The following is a 20,961-nucleotide window of genomic DNA, read 5'->3' as shown; positions in this document are numbered from 1 at the left end:
TAGGTTATTTAACTTCTCACAATGTGGGTTCTAGAAAATTGGTTAATATGAACTTGCTTAATATCTGATTGCTTGGATGGTGTTTTGAATACATAGTTATGTCCCACTTCATAAATGTAACATAAATGAGAAGCAATTTTGTAAAAAAAAGAAAAGGGGGGGTATGCCCTCCCCCCAATTCAATACCCAGGCCAAACACTGCACCAAGAAACCCAACATAAGGGGAGTGCATTCCTTCCATGATGTCAAACCCCCCCCCCCCAAGAGATTTCTGAGAAACATGACCCCCAGGGGTAATTTCCTGCAGAAGCGCACAGGAGCGGAGCTCCGACAGTAAAGAGCCCAGGGGGTGGGCACATGCAACAAGCCTCACCCCCTGCTCCCAGAAGCCCTCAGTCAGAGCAAGAAGCAGCCAGGTAAATTGCAGAGCCCCCCCACCTCCCTGGTCCAAAATAGTCCAGTGGCACCTTTAAGACCAAGTTTTATTCAGGTACAAGCTCTCTCTCCTCTGCGAGGACAGATCTACACCCCCCCCCCAATAGCTAGCAATTCAAAACAGTCCAGTAGAGCCTCAGCGGTGGGTGTTGCCTTCTCTCACACTTCCGGTGATGTCAGGGGGTGTGGCATATGCAAATAAGTTATGCTAATGAGTTATGCTAATGAGCTCCTGCACCTCTTTTTCTATGAAATGACCCCTGGTGACCCCTAAGGGGGTAAAAAGGGGGCAAAATGTGTTCCCCCAATTGTTTTCCATGCGCCTGGCAGGCTTCTGCCTCCTTGTCCCCCCCCCCCCCCCGATTGGTCAACTGTGTAGCTCAGAGTTCTGAGGTAAAACCTTAGGAGTTGATTTAACAGACGACTGCTTCTTAAATGTTGCCTGCTCCAGAGTGAGCTCACCAAGCAGCCTGGTGATTCTAGCACTTAAGGGCAGAACCACCAGTGTGGTCTACAGAGAGGTCCTTCAGTAGAGAGAGCAAACAAGTATGTATGTCTCACTTCATTTTTTGCACTACAATCTTCTCCATTAGAATTCCTACAACAAATATTACATTTCAAACTTCACATCATCAGTATTATAACTGGATTTACGGAACTTAAATACCATATCGAAGCACGGGTATCAGGCTGGTTCAAAACAAAAAAGTGTTTTTAACATAACATAATTCATGTGACATAAATCCATGTGACCTTTACTAAAAAAAAGAAAGAACAGGTCCCTTCCCCAAGGAACTTAATTATAACACAGTTTCATCTGAAACAGACTTATACCCTTCTGAATGCATTGATTTAAGTGGGTTTAGATGGGAGCAACTCTGTTTCTACACTGTTAACATGTGGAGTCAGAGGGACTCAAACACAAGCCATATTTGTTGGAAACAGAGTTGCCAGGTACCCCTAGCAACCAGTAGGGGGGACTTACTGGCATGAAAACTGGCCAGATGAAGGAGTCATCCCAGGTTTCCAAAGCCATGATATCATCTGTACCCTCACTGACTTATACAAGACCAGTAATACTTTGTACTTGCCTACTTTTTAATATATATATATACTCATTTTGCGCTTCAGTATTCCTTAACACTTGTTCAGTACTTGAAAAATCTGTGCAGTCCACTATATAAATGCATGTGTTTTGATTAAAACTCAACATAATGTTTGGGGCATCCAACCCTAAATATAAATAGAAAGGAAACTGCTTATAATGCAAGCACTAAGGGAAAAAGTTTTCAAAGTAAATTTCTCATTTGCATTAGTGTAGTCATGTTGACTTTTTACTATGTTGATAGTTAATTACAGTTCTGGGTATACAAAGGTTTTGAGTGCAGCTAAGCAGATATCACTTTCCTGCCCTTTTCTTTACCCTGCTGTGTTTCCTTAGTTCCCCCCCCCCTTTTTCACAAGAGCTATTTTAATGTGTTTTCTTGGAATGGTTTCTTAGTAACCATGTTCAAAATTAGCAATCAATTGCACTTTATTCTAATGGCTCTGCTTTGCTGAAGAAGGCCTGACATATCATGCTCTATTGATTAACTGACCAGACTGATTTTCTTGAATTCTCATTCAAGTTATCTCTCCTGTGTTCTAAAGATGCCCATTTCCTATAATGCAGCTTTTTTTGTGTTTATCTCTCTCTCTCTCTCTCTAAAGCAACTGTGCTATCTGAAACATCAAAGTACTTTGACAAATATAATTGTAATATAGCAAATCAGTTTAATAGCCACATGCACCACATTAATCAAACAATCAACATCAAATATTAGGGAGACCATAAAACATCTTTAGACAATGTTTCTTCAGAACTATGAAATTTGTGAATCAGAATGCACAGTTGCTTGTAAGCTTGACCCACTACTGCAGTTTTGTATGAAGATAGAATACTAATGTTGTAAAATCCATAGTGTGGGTTGGATCCAAAGGATCATTTCCCGTGCATTCAGGTGAAGCACAATTCTGGCCAATTCCCTTCTTCTTCGGCTGACCTCTGACTCTCCCCTGATGCTGTTCTTGGGGATCCCCTCTATTTGCTTTATTTGCCTATATACAAGTGGAACACAAGTGGAGGCAACAAAACATTCCTGCAAGAAAAAAATGCTCTACCTCTCATCGGATCACCACAGAGATACAGTGGGATCTGGGATCCTAAAACTTTACAGTCAACTCTTGGTTTTGTCTGCTTCCCTCTCTGTCTTGTCCAAAATAAAACCTTCTGTTTCTCTCTCTGTCTCTCACACACTCACTCATACATGCATACTTCTCTCACCCTCCCCTTAGCTGGGAGGATTCATGTACCCCAAGTGTAGATGGATACTTGACCGTGCTATCAGGACCATATCCTAGCAATTAGTGTACTTTTAGGAACATTAAATGTCATTTGTTACAGGCCCTGGATCCCACTAGGTGTGTCACTTTAGGTGAGGCCCAAAGTACTCAAGCAGGATACCCGTGCCTCTAATTAAAATACTTTATATGATAACTAGGAAAAAGGCCCGTTGTGGAAATAAATACAGTGACCTCTAGAAAGAAGCTCTGGGCAGGTGCCCCAGCCTTGGACACTCAGTGTCAATTTGCTGTGACGACCTCAGCAGGGTATAATGACACTGAGTCCACCATTTTCTCCAGAGGAACTGATCTCTGCTACCTAAAGAACAGTTTTAATTTTGAGTGATCTCCAGCCCTCACCTGGAGATTGGCAACAATGCTTCCCCAGAAGGGAATAGTTGGTTTGGAGGGTGGAGTCTATGGCTTTGTACCTGTCCGAGGTCCCACGCCTCCTGAAACCTCACCCTCTCCAGGCTCCATCCCTCACATCTCCAGGAATTTCCCACCTGGAGTTGGCAACCCTATCTTCTTCCCAGACAATCATCAACCTACCTTTATTTCCCCCTCGCTCTTCAGCTTTCCACCCCCCACACACCTGCAGCCTCTCCCGTGCTCTGAAGCCCTGACTGCTACGTCACATTGGCTGTCATACAGGGGCCACCTCAGCAGCATATAAGGATACAGAGCCCACCATTTTCTCCAGCAGAACTGATCTCTGCCATCTGGAAAGCAGTTGTAATTCTGAGTGATCTCCAGCCCTCAACTGGAGATTGGACACATTTTACCTCAGAAGAGCAAACTGTTTAGAATGTTAGAGGCAAAAACCAATCAAGTTGCATATGGAAACGACCTGTGTTCCGAAGCAAAGGCCAATGAGGCTGCATATGCAAATAACCTCTGTGTTCTGACTGGCTGTGGGGGGGGGGAGGAACTGCTGAATGTTGACCTCTGTGTTCCGAGGCAGAGGCCAATGAGGCTGCATATGCAAATAACCTCTGTGTTCTGACTGGCTATGGGGGGGGGAGGAACTGCTGAATGTTTAGAATGTTGGAGGCAGGACTCAGGCAAAGCAGCCAGTGGATAGGGAGACCCTCTGAATGACAGATCAGAGAGCGAACTGATTTTGGAGCGTGTGGAATGTTCTAGAGAAGTGCCACCACCATTTGGCTATTATTTATAAGGGAGATAGTTTAATAGTTAATATATTTGGCCAGACTGAATAATTAAGAGCAGTAGTTAATGAGCTGAAGGAGCAAACCATTATGATGGTTGCATTGTACCCTGTGTTAAACAACTGGGGAAAGAAAGGTAATTATGGCTGCGGTCACACGGAGCATTAGCCATGCTACAGAGATGGATGATAGGCGGATTTTCCGGGCGCGATCACACCGCAACATCTGGGAAGCGTAGAGCTCCCATGGCAAACCCAAGGCTTCCCGCCGAAGATGCGAAGTAAAAAACTAGTTCCTCCGAGGTACTAGTTTCTGGAAACCGCGGGGCAAGGGCTGGCATCTGATCGCGTTTTGGTGGGTTTTTCCCCAAGTCTCCACAGGATGAGCACAAGCACCCAACGGCACATGCACACAAAGAGGAAAGCAAAAGTCCCGTTGCTCCGCAGAATCATGCATGCCGTTGGTGTGATCGTGCTGCACTGCTTCTTTGCCATGCTGCAGGATTGTCATGTGATCACCACCTCGCCCCTAATCACAGGACCTTGACGGGACGTGTGATTGGGCGGCCGCACGTTATTTTGCTCCGGGCCAAACTGCCACGCTTCCCCCCGCATTTTCCAGCCCGTGTGACCAGGACCTATGCTGATAATGTTGCAAACAGTATGGGACATTTAATGGCCAAGTTATGGATGGCAAACTGAATCAGTCTGGGTAGTTGATGTTAGGAGCTGAGAATGGAGAATCCCTGTCATGTCTAAGTCTGAATATGGCCTGAAATTGCAGATCAAAAAATACAAGGGGACTTTTGAAAGGCCACCAGCACTCAATTTACGATGGAAAAAAGAGTAACCATTTTCAGTGCTACTTAGCAACCTGATAAAGAGTTGACAGCAGCAGGAGTAGTAGGAAAGTGAGCAGGTATTGTCACTACAAAGTGGTAAGCCAGTAGACTGGGCAGGTAACTAAGTACTTTAGGTAGCCAAAGAATGGAAGAGGAAGGCTGGCCAAGTCAGGCATGCAGTGCTAGTTGCATTGGCAGCAGAGGAGAAGGAGAAGTTGTCAGTAGCACAGGGCAATTCAGTATGTGAGTTAACGGGGAAGGGAGAAGGAGGCCAGAGGAGCAATGAAGCTGTTGATGACACAACAGGCAGTGAGGAGGGGTTTACAGAGCTCTTCTTACAGGGGCTACTGTAAGCTCTTGGAGGACTGGCTACATTAGGGGTGTGTCGCCTAATATGAAAAGGAGTTCCTGCTACAAAAAGAGCCCTGCCTGCAGGACCACATTGCAGGAGAAGCTGTCCTCAGAATCTGTGTGTGGCGGGGAGGTCTCTCCCTGCTGCACACAGACCTGGCTGGGATGGCTTCTCCTGCAGCATGGTTTAAACCATGCTGAAGGAGAAGCTGGCCCCAGGATCTGCTGTGCTGGGGCTAGCATATTGTTCACTGCAGCTCAGCAGCTTCTGATGCTGGCTTGTCCTGCAGCCCGGGCTGCACAAGAAGCCAGCCCCAAGCTGAACCAGTGGGAACAGACTGCTCCCCCCACCACAGCTGTATTCTGTATTCTGCAGTCCCTTTAAACTGAAGTCCCTTTAAACAGTAGAAGCACAGCAGTAGAAGCACTGGCAATTCCTGAATATATCTGGGATATTCTTGGTTCCCCCCCCACACACACACAGTTTTCCCAAGAAAACTTGGATATATTTGGGAAGCAGAAGTATACCTGAAAAATACAGGTAAAGTATTTTTCAGCTCAGATAGATCCGAATGCACATCCCTAATGGTGACCCTGTGAGGTTTTTGAGGCAAAAGACATTCAGATGTGGTTTGCCATTGCCTTCTTCCATGTTACAACCCTGGTATTCCTTGGTGGTTCCCCTTCCAAATATTGGCCAGGGCTGGTCCTGCTTTGCTTCTGAGATCTGATGAGATCAGGTTAGCCTGGGCTATCTAGATCAGGGTGAGTTCAGCAATATGTTGGAATCTCCCTTTGAAGCTTACCTGTTGGAGAATTGACACTACTAGGTCAGCAGTGGAATATTTTGGAAGGGCACTGTAGACACTTAACATCAGATTTATGTCCATTTATTCTTTTGTGTAGGAGCTGGCCTGTTTGTCCAAGGTAGAGAATAGAAGGGCATTGTAGACACTTGACTCTGTACATAACACTGGAGCAAGTGAATAAAGCTAAGATGATATGGCTGGTGTTGTTAAGTCTGGGAATTGTATTGGTAGAGTATAACTGGGTATGAAATTGGCATCTTGTTTTATTGCAGATCCCAGATTCTGTGTGCATCTTGGTGTCAGAGTCTCACAGCAATCAGTTCTCAACAACGTTCCTTCAGAAAGGTTCAAGTTTATTGAGTACAGTAAAGGCAAGTCTTCTACATTTAGTGTCAGAACTAATCCTAAAGGCGGGAGGGAGTTAGATATATGGGATTCAAAGTGGGGTCCCCTGACCAGGTCAAGCCAATCAGGGAATTAGCTGGAGTGCGCCTAAACTAACGGGTTCACATTCCCAGGGAAGCATCAGGAGAGAGGTACCAAGGTCAGACACTCAGGCTATGAGATAAGACTCAGTGCGGAAAAGCGACAGTTAACATTCCAGCATAACAAGAAACACTACATCAGCCACCGCACACACACCCCACCAGCCATGGCAGCATAGCTGACACTTGGATATAACATTAATGTTAGAAAGCAGATGGATATCCATCTGAAACTATTCACTGTTTGTTTTATGTATTATTTTGACCTTACTGCATTATTTTCTACTTTTGTGACCCCCCCTTTTTTGTATTGTTTCTGACATATCATGGCTGATACTTTTTTGTGTTGCATGTTTGCTAGCTTTTGTAACCCTTGTCCTATTGCATTGTTTATTTGATATCTCATGCAATTTGATCACATTGTTTTAATTTACACTATCTATTCCACCTGGAGTGTCAGCAAGAAAGGTGGGCTATGAAGTAAATGAATAAATAGTGTCATAATGGTAGCTGTACGTTTCTGTCTCTGGGGCAAATACCAGCCTTTGGAAGTGGCATATAGATTGTGAAAACGGTATGTGGGAAAACAGTAAAAAACTCTCTGCAACATAGCCCTGATTCAGATTAGGCTCCTGTGAAAGATGTTTGAAGAAAACATCAAAAACAACAACAAAAACCTGTAGGACATGTATTTACAGATCTCCAGTTGTCACCTCTAGGTAAATCTGCAGTTAAAAGATTGAAACTCACTTTAACTTGGGTCTTGTCATCATGCTGTATATTTCTTTTGTGCCTCAGGTTTCTTGCATGCCCTTGTTTTATCTGTTGCTAAATTTAATATTTTAATTAAATGTTCTAACTAATTAGTGTCAATCTTTGATTCTGATTAAATTAGTGCCCATTTAGGAAAAAGAACACTGTATCCTTCAACAAATCTACTAAATGGCCAGTGTATAATTTGCATCAGAAATATAGTTATATTTGTCTCTTTTCACATGTACAGCCAGCGCATTTAGAAGATTCAGATAGGGGGAGAATGATACTGAAAGCTTCTCTGTAGTGAGAGAAGTTCTTGGAGTTCTTATGAATCACTGTTGCAAAAGTGAACATGTGTGTTCAGTTAAGCACCAGTTAAATCTACCTCCCCTTTAAAAAATACTTGATTGCAATCAGTACTTCGTTTCTAGCAGATCTACAGACACACAAACATCTTTTGAGATTATGCTACAGCCTGAGCAAGAAGATCTCGTGATTTATTTTACTTCTACAGATCTTTCGTACAGTGCTTATAAAATCTCAGCACATCCTCCAACTATAGCAGCACATCTGTTAAACACATGAGCAATTCCTAAGCAGATGTTAGAGGAGGAAATATGCAATTAAAACATGTTTTCCAGTAGAAACACTACTATATTATACTCTTTTAATGTTTTTATTATGTTAACCATTGATCCGTAGCAGATCATTCTGTGTGCTGTTGCAATTGTAAGACCTCCTATTTTTTCAGTTGCTTGTACAGCCATTTTCATTTCTATTGTATTATGTAGATTCAAAATCCTCACATTTCTTTGTAATATGGTTTGAGCAGGGTGGAGGAGACTTGGTTTCCTCAGGCTTGAATCTCTATTGGAGACGTAGAAATCAAACAAAAATGTTTTGTTACATTAAGCCAAAACTTCAAACCTCTTAGCAAATTCTTAGCAAGCTAAAGCTAATTATAGTGTAACATTATGTAGAACTAAGCAATCTTTACATAATTTAATGAACTGACAACCACATTTGGGGCAAATATGTTTTGCTTGTTCCTCAGAACCTAATTGGAGGTGGGTTTAAGTATCAGGCAGTACACAGGTTCCCCCCCCCCGAAAAAATATTTTATCTCAAGTGTTGATACTTTGAAAGGTTTCTGATTGCCCCAAATGACAGGAGAATGTGCTTAATTTACTGTTGTGGTAAGACCCTTATAGTTTCGAGCCCTTGAGGTGTATCAAATGGAAAACAAAATCTTCTTGCAGTACTTCCAACCCAGAACAAGATGGCTTCATACTCTGAGAGGCATTCATAGGATGGACTATCTTAAATGGCTATTTTCGGTTTCGTATTTCTAACTCATATTGATTACCAATTAATACAGTGTAAATTTGCACACTTGAAGCAGCCTTGAAAATGACTCAGCATATTGCTGAATTTGTAGATCAATTTATATTTCACCAGTCTATTTTTGTCTTCTGAATGAAAACAAATTAAACTTTTGTAAAAGCTCTGTTGTACATGCTTTCAACTGCAAATGATACAAAAACAAATATTGCTCAGCTTTGTGGCAGAATAGCCTTGCTCTGACTTGCAGGCCGTATTCCAGCAGGTTTTTCTCTCTCTTTGTTCAACCACCAGCACTACCTGGCCTTTGTAGGAATTGCCCACTGGGAGGTCCAGGACAGCAAGCTAGCCTTCCCAGCTCTGAGGCCTCACCTCTGTGTCTCCCCTATCCAGTGTCTGGTTATTACAAGGATACCTTACTGCCTTGCCGCCTTGTGCTCCACTGAGGGAGTAGGCACTTGCCAACTGACTGCCCCTCCCCTCCTTCCTGGTGGTCCTTTTAAAATAGTGTGTCTGTGTGAAGGTCTGTGATGTACCAGCATCAAAAGTTATAAAGCATTTATTAAAAAGGAAACGTTCACTAGCAGCTCCTCAGCACTGCATCAGATTGAGCAAGGGATTCAAAAGAAAAGGGTAAAATGCATTTCCCTTGTCCTCCATCTATACATGCCCCACAAGATGTTAAATATAAGGCAGACTCCTTCACTTGGAAAGTTACAGATGTTCTAAAGGGTTTCTATTGCCTTGAAGCCTCTGCACAGCACAGGGCAGCACATAGCAATGACTGACTCCTACAGACCTCAGATAAGAGTTCTGATGGAATCAGTACAAAAGAGACCATTCTCCTCACTCCCAAGAGTTTATCACCACTCTTTCTCCTCCCACTGACCAAGTCAGGCCAGATCAAAGAAACTTTTCCTGAAGTTGCCAGGAAATTTTTCCTGAAGTCTTTAATTCCTCCAAATCTTTGTTTCCTGCTAGATAAAACCTGTGTAGCTGGGGGAGGTTCTCATTGTTTCTCACTGAATGTGTTCGCATTCCAAAAGGGTGGCTGAAGTGAGGATGGAAAGCAATTGAATTGACTCCTCCCCCTCCTGCCTGTTCTGTGCCCAGAGAGAAAAACATTTTAAAATGTTTGCCAGGTCCTACCTACCTTTTTTTTGGGGGGGGGGATCTTCAGGTATTGTTGGGATCTTCTGCTGTGTCTTCTTTGTGCTGGGGGGGGGGGGCTTGATGACATTACCCAGAAGTGACATTCTAATTTTTGGGCAAAACTCTATGGTTTGAGCCAAAATTTACTATGGAGTTTTGCCCAAAAACTATAGTGTTGCTGTGCAATTATGGCAATGTAATGTAAATAAATAAATAAATGCTGCATTCAGGGGGCATTTGCCGGTGGGGAGGAGCCCACAAAAGCAGGGACTGGGGGGTTGGTAACCCTATTTTAAAATTCAAGGTGAAGGTTTTGCTGAGTTCATACCAGGCCTGTAGTTAGCGTGGGGCCCCTGGGGCCCGCCCCCCTGTGATTTTAATGGCCCCCTCCCCGATCCTTGCTCCCCCTCCTTTCCCTCCGGCCCCCTCACCCCTGATCGATCACCATGTCGCACAGTCAGGACTCAGGAGAAGAGCAGGGTGAGGGAACAAAACAGAAAGAGGAACGGAGCCTGAGTCCTTCCCTGACATCAGACCATTGGCTGCCTTACCCTGCCTCTCATTGGGCTTTTGGGAAAATGGGCGGGCTCTAAGCAAAAAGCTTGCCAAATATATGCTTAGCTAAGCCACGTTGCCACTTCCTTTTCCTTGAAAACTACAGCAGCAGAGCACGTGAGCCTTTTTGCTTGTCCAGCACAGCCCTAGCTCCTCTTTCTCCTCCTCCATCGGACTGTCGGACCCAACAGTGCAGCCCAGCTTCTATCCATCTTCAGCAGCTCAGCAGCAGCAGCCAGTCTTGGAGGAGTTTTGCTGTGGAGCTGGCTGGCTGGGGTTTGTGGATTAGAATTACCCCCTCATTTTTTTGCTGTTGCATTTCCATTCCTCCCTCCACTGGTGTGCAGCCTGCAAGACTCCAAGTCCAGGTAGAGACCAGACGGGCTCATGTGGGGGCAGCAGTGGGTGGGTGGAAGTCTCTAGTTGGAATTGCAAAGGTAATTTAGCTTTAAGTACCGCATGCGGGGAGGGTGGGGTATAAATGAAATTAATTAAATAAATAAATAAATAAATAAGGATGGAGGTGGATTGAGGGGTACATAAGAACCTAAGAGAAGCCAATGTTGGATCAGGCCAATGGCCCATCCAGTCCAACACTCTCACCATCTCTCACCAGGTCTTGGGCATTACTTAGGACCAAATCCAGGATCGCCTCTCCACTGGTAGGTTCTGTGACCATCTTCTCCACAGCACAGTCACTGAGAGTATGGAGAAACTCAATCTCTTTTTCCTGACTTGAACACATATTGACCCAATCAATGCATGGGTAGTTAAAATCACCTATTACGACACAGTTTTTTTGTATAGCTGCTATCTTTAATTCATTCATCATTTTCTAATCTTCCTCTATCTTTTGATCTGGTGGGCAATACCAAACTCCCAGTGTTAAGTTTCCTTTTGTGCCCAGTATTTGAAGCCATAGCATTTCCAGAAGCGAATCCAATTCTCTTACCCTTCAATCTTACTGGCCTGTATACCCTCTCTGACATACAGAGCCACCCCACGTCTAACTGAGAGGTTTCAAGCCACTACTGTTTTGATATCGGAATCAGGGCTCTAGTCGGGGGGGAGCTCTCAGGTATGGAGCTCCGGAAGAGAACCTCTAGGGGGTGGGGCGGTCACGTGGTGAAGCCCCGCCCCTTCTTTACCCCGCCCTCTGCTTCGATCCTCATTCCGTTTGGGAATGAGGATGAAGCAGGAGGGTAAGTAGCCGGGCCTTCTGACACACTTCCGGTGATGTCAGGGGGTGTGGCCTTCTGTCACTTCCGGTGATGTCAGGGGGCGTGGCATATGCAAATAAGTTATGCTAATGAGTTATGCTAATGAGCTCCGGCAGCTCTTTTTCTACAACAAGACCCCTGGAAACACCTATAATTTCCCATACATGTTAAGACTGCAACCTTCCTCCTGCTCTCTCTGGAGACCTTGTCAGGCAGTCCATATCACTAGCCATAGTATCAGTGGACAATTTCAATCCACTTCCCTGTAGAAAAGCAACAGGTACCCCCTCATCTCTCCAAGATGAGCCATCCCAAACCAGAGACTTTTCATCTCCTGTCGACTTTTCCCTATTATTCAGTTTAAAAAGTACTCTGACACCTTTTTGATTTTAAGCACCAGCAGCTTGGTTCCTTCTCGGGACAAGTGGAGACCATCTGTCTTGTACAGCTCCCTCTTGTTCCAAAAAGCATCCCAGTGCCTAATTTCCACTGAATCTGCTCCCTTGCTTTTGTTTCCAGTGTGGCATGCTGTGGGACTGCCTTGGCCTTTGTTTTAGTGCTGGCCCTAGGCCTCTCTAGTTGAATGGTGAATCTGCTCCCTTGCTCCCCCCCCCACTCACACTGTCTGCATCCCCCATGATTCCACTTTGTTCCCTCTTACCCTGCTCCACTCATTTCCTCCTGCTACCTCCTCTTTCTCTTCCTGGCTCTCCTTGCTCTCCCCCCACTCTTTAGTTTCTTCCACTCTTATTCCTCACTCCCATTACCTGGGTGGCAACATCTGCTGCTATCTGAGGTTGCTCTAGCATACCAAAGTACCACCTGAATATCCTTTTTACAGCATTTTTGCTTACCCCCCACATCTGTCTAGTGTGCATTTAGAGTATGGGAAAAACAATCTGTTCAACCAGAAGGACCAGTCTGTACAGATTCCACCAGTGTGTGTGCTGGGGAGGCTTTCTGCTGAAGAAAAAGAAATAAGTTCCTTCTTCACACTACTGTTGCATTCATATGTAAGAGGAGGGCTGAGGAAATACGTGCCTAGTTGTAGTAGGCCACTTCAGCTCATCTAGTTCAGGGCTGTCTCTCTGTGTTGGTAGGAATCGGTTTTGGGATGACTTGATGGTGGCAATGTTGTATAGTGGTTAGAGTGTCAGGCTAGATCTGGAAGACCCAGTTTCAACTCCCCACTCTGCCATGGGTTGCTGGGTGAGTCTGGGCCAGTCACAGCCTCAGCCTAACCTCCCTCACAGAATTCTTGCAAGGAGAAGATAACACACTTATAGCGTGTACTTATAGTCTATGCATATCTGGACGTCCCCATTGAGCTTCACCAGGGTGACAATCGGGGTCTTCCAGGGGTTCCAGAACCCCCTGGGCTACTAGGTGGTCTAATTCTATGTCTATTTTGGGCCGCAAAGCAAATGGAACCCGCCTGGCCTTCATGCGGATGGGGCGGATAGCTGGATTGAGGTCGAGGGAGACCGGGGGGCCATGTTGCACCCTAGCGTGCCATCAAATACAGCTGGAAATTCCTCACAGACATTATTAAAGTCTGCCGGCTGTACATGGTGTATGCCTGTCACCTTGAACCCCAAGGCCGCAAACCAGGACAATCCCAGCAAACTGGTGAGTGGACTTTCAGTTGCCACCAGGTCTAACCAGTCCATTAAAGTCCTGGCATTACACCCTGAACTTGCTGACCCCTTAACAGCCACCAGGTTCTTCTGGAAGTCCCGAAGTCCCGAAGGGTGAGGTCTACAGGGGTCAACCCCCCCCCCCCCCCCGTGGACAGAGCCCCCTTAGTGTCTCTGCAGAAATTATAGATATGGAGGAGCCTGTGTCCAATTCCATTTCACGGGGGGGGGGCTGCTATCAAAACAGATACTTTAATCTTATCTGGGGTGTCAAGGGGCAAGTTCAGTACCTGGTGGTGGTGAACAGCCATTGTATGGGACTCTGCAGATTCTTAGTGCGTGTTCAGATTGTGTCGTGTACCTCTGGAACGGCAGGAGTGGGCGATGTGTCTGGATTAGTTGCAGGTCCAGCAGATTGCATCCCAAAAACAGCAGGAGCGATGGTCGTGGTCCTCCCCGCAGCTGGTGCAGGGCGCAAGGCCGTTGTTCCTCGTGGACGCTTGGGTGCTTGACCTCATCAATATGGGAGTAGCAGATGGCAGCCAGGGCTCTTGGCAAGTGTGGCGGTGGATATGGATCCCTGTGAACAGTCAAGTCTTGGAGTATCCCCAAGTGCAGCCTGTAACCCCATGGGGACCGCTGAAAGAAAGAAGTGTGGTGTTGTGCATTAACAGCTGTAGGTCTGGTTATCCAGGCTGATGGGAGGTGGGGTAAAAGGGTTGTATAGGAGAGATGAGTTGTTGCCTTTGAAGATAGATCAAGGTGGGCAATCTGTGTTGGTCTGAAGCAACTGAACGGAGTCCAGTGTTTGGGAAGGAATACTTGTGCACTGCCTCATGGAATTGGCCCTGGTATCCCTGGAAGAAGGAAGGGCTGGGATGTGCCAGTGATCCCTCTAGGACTCTGGCGGGGTGGTGCCTTTAATGGGCCAGCAAAGTTGATGTCCTTAAACCTCCTAATAAGAGAGATTTCTGCTTCTGAGGAGTTGACTTCCAACGATTGGTGATCTTGTGATGGTAGTGATACTTTGATGTGGTAAAGCCCACCTGTTCACAGGATCATTTTACTCGTGGGGCAGACTCTGCATGGTAACCACTCCACTGGTACATAATTGCTTGAAAAAATATTATAGTGTAATAATTCGGATGGGTAACTTTGTTGGTCTGAAGCAGCAGAACAAAGTTGGAGTCCAAAATTTCATCCAAGGTATAAGCTTTTGTGTGCATGCACACTTCTTCCATCTGAAGAAGTGTGGGTGGCACATGAAATCTTATACCTTGAATAAAATGTTGTTGGACTGGTTCCTTTGTTGCACAGTCCACAAACTACTCCTGTCCAGTGCATCCACAAACCTAGGGTGGTTCTGCCAGTGAACTAGGGTTGCTAACTCCAGGTTGGGGAAATCCCTGGAGATTTGGGAATGGAGCCTGAGGGAGGTGGGGTTTGGGGGAAGGAGGGACCTAAGCAAGGCATAATGATCCCTACACCCCAGCCATTAACATCTCTGGCTCAGGACATTGGTCATCAAGTATACATCTGAGCCCTCTGACAACAACGACGTGGACAGTGCCTCTGACCAAAACTCTGAAATAGAAGCCTCTGGCCATCAGACTTCCAAACCAGTCCATCCCCATCTCTTCAGGTGGCAGATGACCTGCCTATCTCTCCATCTGACGATTTCAAGTCTTACAGTGATCTGGTCAAGTATATGGCCCACTCCCTTGGCCTTGGGCAACCCCAACCTGTGGTCACAGACTCAGTGTTCAGCATTGTACAGCTTGACACCTCCATGGCAATAGTCCTTCCTTTAATAACAGTGATGCTACAGGTGGCCAAGGTTCCCTGGACCAAACCCGCATAGACCCCACATAGTCCCGTTGCCTGGACCCTGTTAGCCAAACTGCTTTATGTACAGCAGTGGGCAGACTAAATTTAATCTGGATTCTTGCCTGTGTATACCAAAGTCCAGTCCACCCCAAGGATTTCCCAGTGAGAGAGTCGAGACTGGTGGATTCAAAATAATCTGTCTTTTACTTAAGAGTATATAAAATCACATACACACAAAATCAGATTCACACATACAATCAATCAAGTTCCTTAGAAATATAGTACTAAAAATAGTCCCTTTTACTAAGAGGTAGGTAGGTTCACGGCTTATACTTATCTATCCTGAAGCCTTGTCTGTTGCAATGAAGAATGAGGGGTCAGAATATTAGAACCTTGGGATGTTTCTAAATCACACTGCTAGAACCAGCCAGCTAGTGTGGACCTCTTTGGCTGCAGACCAAGAGATCAAGTAGACAAAGGATTTTGGTATAGAAAGTTGGACATTAGAGAGTAAAAGCAGACAGGGGGTGTCGGTGGGAGATGCGGCTAGCAAAGACCAAGCACATGGTCCTTAGCTTTTATAGGTGAATCTTTGGGTGGGTGGCAACCGAGCCATCCTTTGGATCCACCTACCTGTAAGTCCACCCCATCCTCACAGCTATTGGATGCATGTAGCGAGGGGCAGCTACCTAGGGGTTTGGCCAATATTGAAACTCTAGACTCTAACTCAAGAGGAAGGCATCTGTGTAAGTGTGAAGTCTTGGCGTCAGGATGTCCATTGAAGTGTAGATGAATCTTGCCTGTTCCCAGGTCATCAAAGCACATCTGCCAGGAAATGGCAATTCAGATGTAGAGCAGATATGTGTATATGTGTCTTTCAACAGTTCATGAGTGGGGGTTGCTTATCCTTTAAACTGTTGTTTGTGCTGACAATAATGGCGATGTGTGCTTCTTTGTCCCCTCTGGCTAGGAGCCATGTATTTGCAAACTTCATTAACATGAAATGCAGGCAGGCACTTTCTGTGTATCAGTCACAACAGGTGAGTTGAACAGCTTTCTCTGAGCCTATGGGTATGTGTGTATGCACAGTCCATGTGGTGTGTCAGCAAAATATATCACCTGTATTTCTCAACAACCCTTTCTTGTTGCGCCCTGACCTAGCCATGGTAATCCATGCAGTGCTCACCTCCAGGCTAGATTACTGCAATTTGCTCTACACTGGCCTGCCATGAGGCTGACTCAGAAGCTTCAGCTGATCCAGAATGCAGTGGTATGGGAACATCATGGATGGCCCACATACAACTTGTGCTGCACCAGCTGCACTGGCATCCAATAGAATTCTGAGTCAAGTTCAAGGTTTTGGTGTTGACCTTTAAGGCCTTGAGTGGCCATGGACCAATGTATCTGTGAGACTGTCTCCCTTGGTATGTCCCCAAGAGAGCATTATGATCTCTGGATAGCAATCTACTGGTGGTCCCTGGCCCCAAGGTTGTCCAGCTGTCCTCAACCAGGGCTAGGGCTTTCTCAATCCTGGCCCTGACCTGGTGGAACTCTCTGCCACACACCACCAGGGCCCTGCAGGATCTTATGCAATTCTGCAGGGCCTGTAAGGCAGAGATGTTTCACCAGGCTTTTGGTTGAGGGCAGCAATAGTTTCCACTCTAGCTGGCACTATTTTATGCTCTCCAGATAATTTTGTCCCCCCTCCTCCTCTGCCCACGAGGTGGCCGGGCAGTCCGGAATGGAGGGGAGGTTTAGTTTGCCTTCTGGAGTTTTAATTTATCTACTCGTATTAATGTATTTGCATTTTTAATAGTTTTTATTCATTGTTGTACTTTGCCCAGAAATCATCATCATCATCAGGGGTCATTTCGTAGGAAAAGAAGGGTACAGGAGCTCATTAGCATAACTTATTTGCATATGCCAACCCCCCTGACATCACCGGGAGTGTGTCAGAAGGCAACACCAACCACTCAGGCTCCACTGGACTGTTTTGAATTGCTAGCTATTGGGAGGGGGGTTGTGCAGATCTGTCCTCGTAGAGGAGGGAAAGCTTTTACCTGAATAAAACTTGGTCTTAAAAGTGCCACTGGACTATTTTGGACCGGGGGGGCTGGGGGGGCTCTGCAATTTACCTGGCTGCTTCGTGCTCTGACTGAGGGCTTCTGGGAGCAGGGGGTGGGGCTTGTTGCATATGCCCGCCCCCTGGGCTCTTTACTGCCGGAGCTCCGCTCCTGTGCGCTCCTGCAGGAAATTACCCCTGATCACCACCACCACCACAATCACCTGAAGTCAAGGAATCAGGTGTTGATTCCTGTTTTGCCATCCTAAGCCCAACTCTCTGGTAGAGACATCTTCTACTAAGGGCAAACACACACATTCGTCCCCTTCAGACAAAGAGGGCAAGAAGCTGGACTCTTTCAGGAGGAAGTTCTACTCAGCTGGTTTGCTGGGGATCAAGAATGCTAATTACCTGGCCTGCATGAGATGTTACTAGTATGCCTTTTGGGAGCAGTTCTCTGAGATGATTGCCACATTCCCAGAGGACAAAAAGACCACAGCCAGGAAGCTCCAGAAGCAGCAAAAAAAAAACAAAAAAACCCAACACCTCCTCCAAACACACCTTGGACACCTTCATCAAAACCCTGATGTCTGCCACCCTCTGCGTAGATGTTCATGGCTCAGGACAACAGCCTTACATCTTGACACTCGAGCTGGCATTGAAGGCCTTCCTTTTGATGCAGAAGGCCTCTTCCATTCCACTACTGACACAGTACTGCAGGGGATGGACAACAGCATCAAGGCCTCTTGCAACCTCAGTGTCACAACCAACCTGCAGCCCTACAAATTGAGATCCTGGTCCTGGTCCTGACCCAGACACTCTTACACAAAGGTGTCACTGAACAGCCATGGAGGAAACACCAAACATAATCCTCACAATACATGTCCAAACCCCAGTTCTCAGGCACATATCAGACAACCAGGACCAAATCCTCAAGATCTGCCAAGCAGGGCCTTTGACTCTCCTACTGTAATGCTCACATTCCCCCAGAATGCCCAAGCTCCAGCCTGCTGCCACAAACACCACCCACTCACCTCCATCCCTTCCTCTCAACCTGGAGGCGGATCACCTCAGACAAATGGGTCCCCTCCATTGTCTGTCTCAGTTACGTGATTGAGTTCATTCATACACCCGGTGTTTGTCACCATTCCTCCATCCAACATTTTACAAGTGGAGGTAAAGAGCCTATTGGAAAAATAGGCCATAGAGAGGGTACCGCCAGACTCCCAGTGACTTGGATTCTGTCCCCAAAAGGGACGGTGACACCAGACTCATCATGGACCTAAGGGGTCTGAATGAATTCATCACTTACCAAAAGTTCAGGATTACCACACTCCACAACATCACACCACTTCTCAGGGAAGGGATCTGGATGGCTGTGATAGACTCACAGGATGCCTACTTCAACCTATGCATACGACTTCAACACAGGCAATACCTCCACTTCATGGTGGGAAACAAATATTACCAATACAAAGTTCTCCCATTTGGCATTTCCACTGTGCCAAGGGTCTTTACAACAATGATGGTGGTGGTGGTGGCTTACCTTCGACTGAAAGGGACTGTCATATTCCCATATATCAATGACTGGATCCTGATGGCCGATTGTGAAACCCATCTCTTGGAAAACATTAATATGATATTAGCACTCCTACAATCTTTGGGCTTGTGCATCAACCACAAAAAGTCCAACCTCACACTGGCCAGGTGAGTTCAGTTCATAAGTGTGCTATCCAATGATAGGATCAACTCCAGTGATTGCAAGGCATACAGGTAAGCAACCTGTTTTTACTTTGTATCTCTAGAATTACTTGATTCCCGCTGCTGTTCTAGTTAGTTGAGTAGGATTACTGTTCCTTGATAACTTCTGATTTCATGTGGGTATCACAGTATTGAACATTTCCTTGCTGGGGGAAAAATCTCTGCAGATTAAAAAAATAGCATTCCAGTGAGAAGTTTAGATTCATATTATTTGTCCTGACGTTGAGTTTTATATCTGAATTTGTTCATGCAAGTTTCCACAGTCTGCTATCCAAAATGGTAGAATCCAGAATAATATTTACCAGCTTTACCTTCTCTTTGTGTAAACAAGGCCTTGCTTTCCTCTCTTTGGAATAGTTCACCTGCACAGATGGTGTGCTACACTGACAAAACTGAATATGGGAAGATATTCTCTAGTTATGTCCTTATCTGTTCCAGTTCTTGCGTCTTGTGTAAATTCTGTAGCTTCTGGGCTGCATAGTTTTATGAAAGAAGTTTTCTAGTAGAGAAAGTTAGGAAAGCTAAATGCATACATTTTGAAAGCCACTGTTAATGGTGTAAAATATACTTAATTTTCATAGTAATCATGATCATCCCTCATGAGACTGCATGAGTGATGAAAATTGAATAGAGTTGGTGATACCAATAAGTACTGTTTATTTGTATCATCTTTGGTAGTTTTTTGCCATTTATTTTGCTGTTTATTGTATTTACACCATTTTTTTCTAGGATACTTTTAGCCAGTATACACTCTTGTAGGAGAAATATATTCTCTGGTTTTACCCAGAAACATTCTGCAACTAATTATATACCCTGAGAGTAATGCTATAATTTGGAATGTTTCAGTAGAGTAACTCTCTAGACAGAGTTGGATAACAAGACTGATATCATTGGTGTTACGAACAATCATTATATATAGAAAGGTTATATCCTGGTGATACTGAAGAAACACAAATTGAGATTGGAATGGCCCCAACACTATCTCCAGAGAACAAAGGGAAAGGCATCTTATACTGTTGAATTTTATTGCATGCCTCACCTTGGCAGCACTTCGAATAAGTGGGTGAATAATGAATCTATAGCATGCTACTCTCCTGAGACACTACCCCTCACCTTGACAAGCTCTTTTATGACTTGATTGCCTGTTTTGCCATAAGAGGCTGCTGTGATTGCTGAATGAACATAAAGCTTTCACTGATCTGTCATGTCATTATTGGTAGATTGCAAACTACTTTCCTGGAAGACAACTTCATAGGTTGACATTTTCAGACAGATGCAGAAAGTGGTTTCTGTTAAACATATTTATATTACACAGCTTGGCAAGAGACAATTCTTTCAGACTCCCATACAGAATGATTCATACCAGTTGTGTATGATGGATAAATGCACATTTGTGAATCCATACCTTCATGCATTAGTCTGCAAACACTGAGGTCCAATTCCCATTACTAGCAAGAAAAACATTTGAGAAATGAATGTGCATTACAGCTGTGAAAGTGGAAATTTGATCAGTATGTCAATTGTCTAGATAATCGATTCCAGTAAGCAGCGAAAAGACTTTTTTACACTTAACCTAATCAAGAGTGGAAAGGCAATCTGGTCAAGAGATGGAACAATCAGACAGTCATTTTACCACTTGGTCAATGGGCAGTGTGCATTCAATTCTCCTCTTGTTGCTAAGTATTGCATTTTGATCCTGTGAATTGATTCCGAGCCACAAGGTACTCTTGTAGTGTGTGGGCTTATTTTCCAAAAATGTAGAAATATACCTCTCCCTAGTAACATCACTAATATCTTCATCAGTATCAATATCATTTGTGAAGCACTAGGTGCTGTGGAAAGGTATAAAAAACTACACTGTAAAAGTGCATCATTTGATAATTTTTTGATCTCCCTACCCCTGCTAATAGCTTTAAAAATAAAAGTCTATGGAGTAGCTGAAATCTGTTCTGAGAGTGTATTGACTGCAGATATCACATATTCCACATAGCTAAATATGTGGTAAGATGGTACTCTCTGGCCCCATCTGAATGTGGATTATATCATCTTCATCACAGGGCTTGTTCACATAAACCTTGCTGTGAATAATAGGTATACATGTTGCATCTAATTTTGCTGGAGATACATATAACTTTCTTTTATGCTTGTGTTTATGCGAAGCTTGTGGCAGTCACT

Source organism: Gekko japonicus, unplaced genomic scaffold, assembly GCF_001447785.1.
Source record: "Gekko japonicus isolate JY-2015 unplaced genomic scaffold, Gekko_japonicus_V1.1 scaffold754, whole genome shotgun sequence".
Lineage (NCBI taxonomy): Eukaryota > Metazoa > Chordata > Lepidosauria > Squamata > Gekkonidae > Gekko > Gekko japonicus.
Note: the sequence above shows the minus strand (reverse complement) of the source record.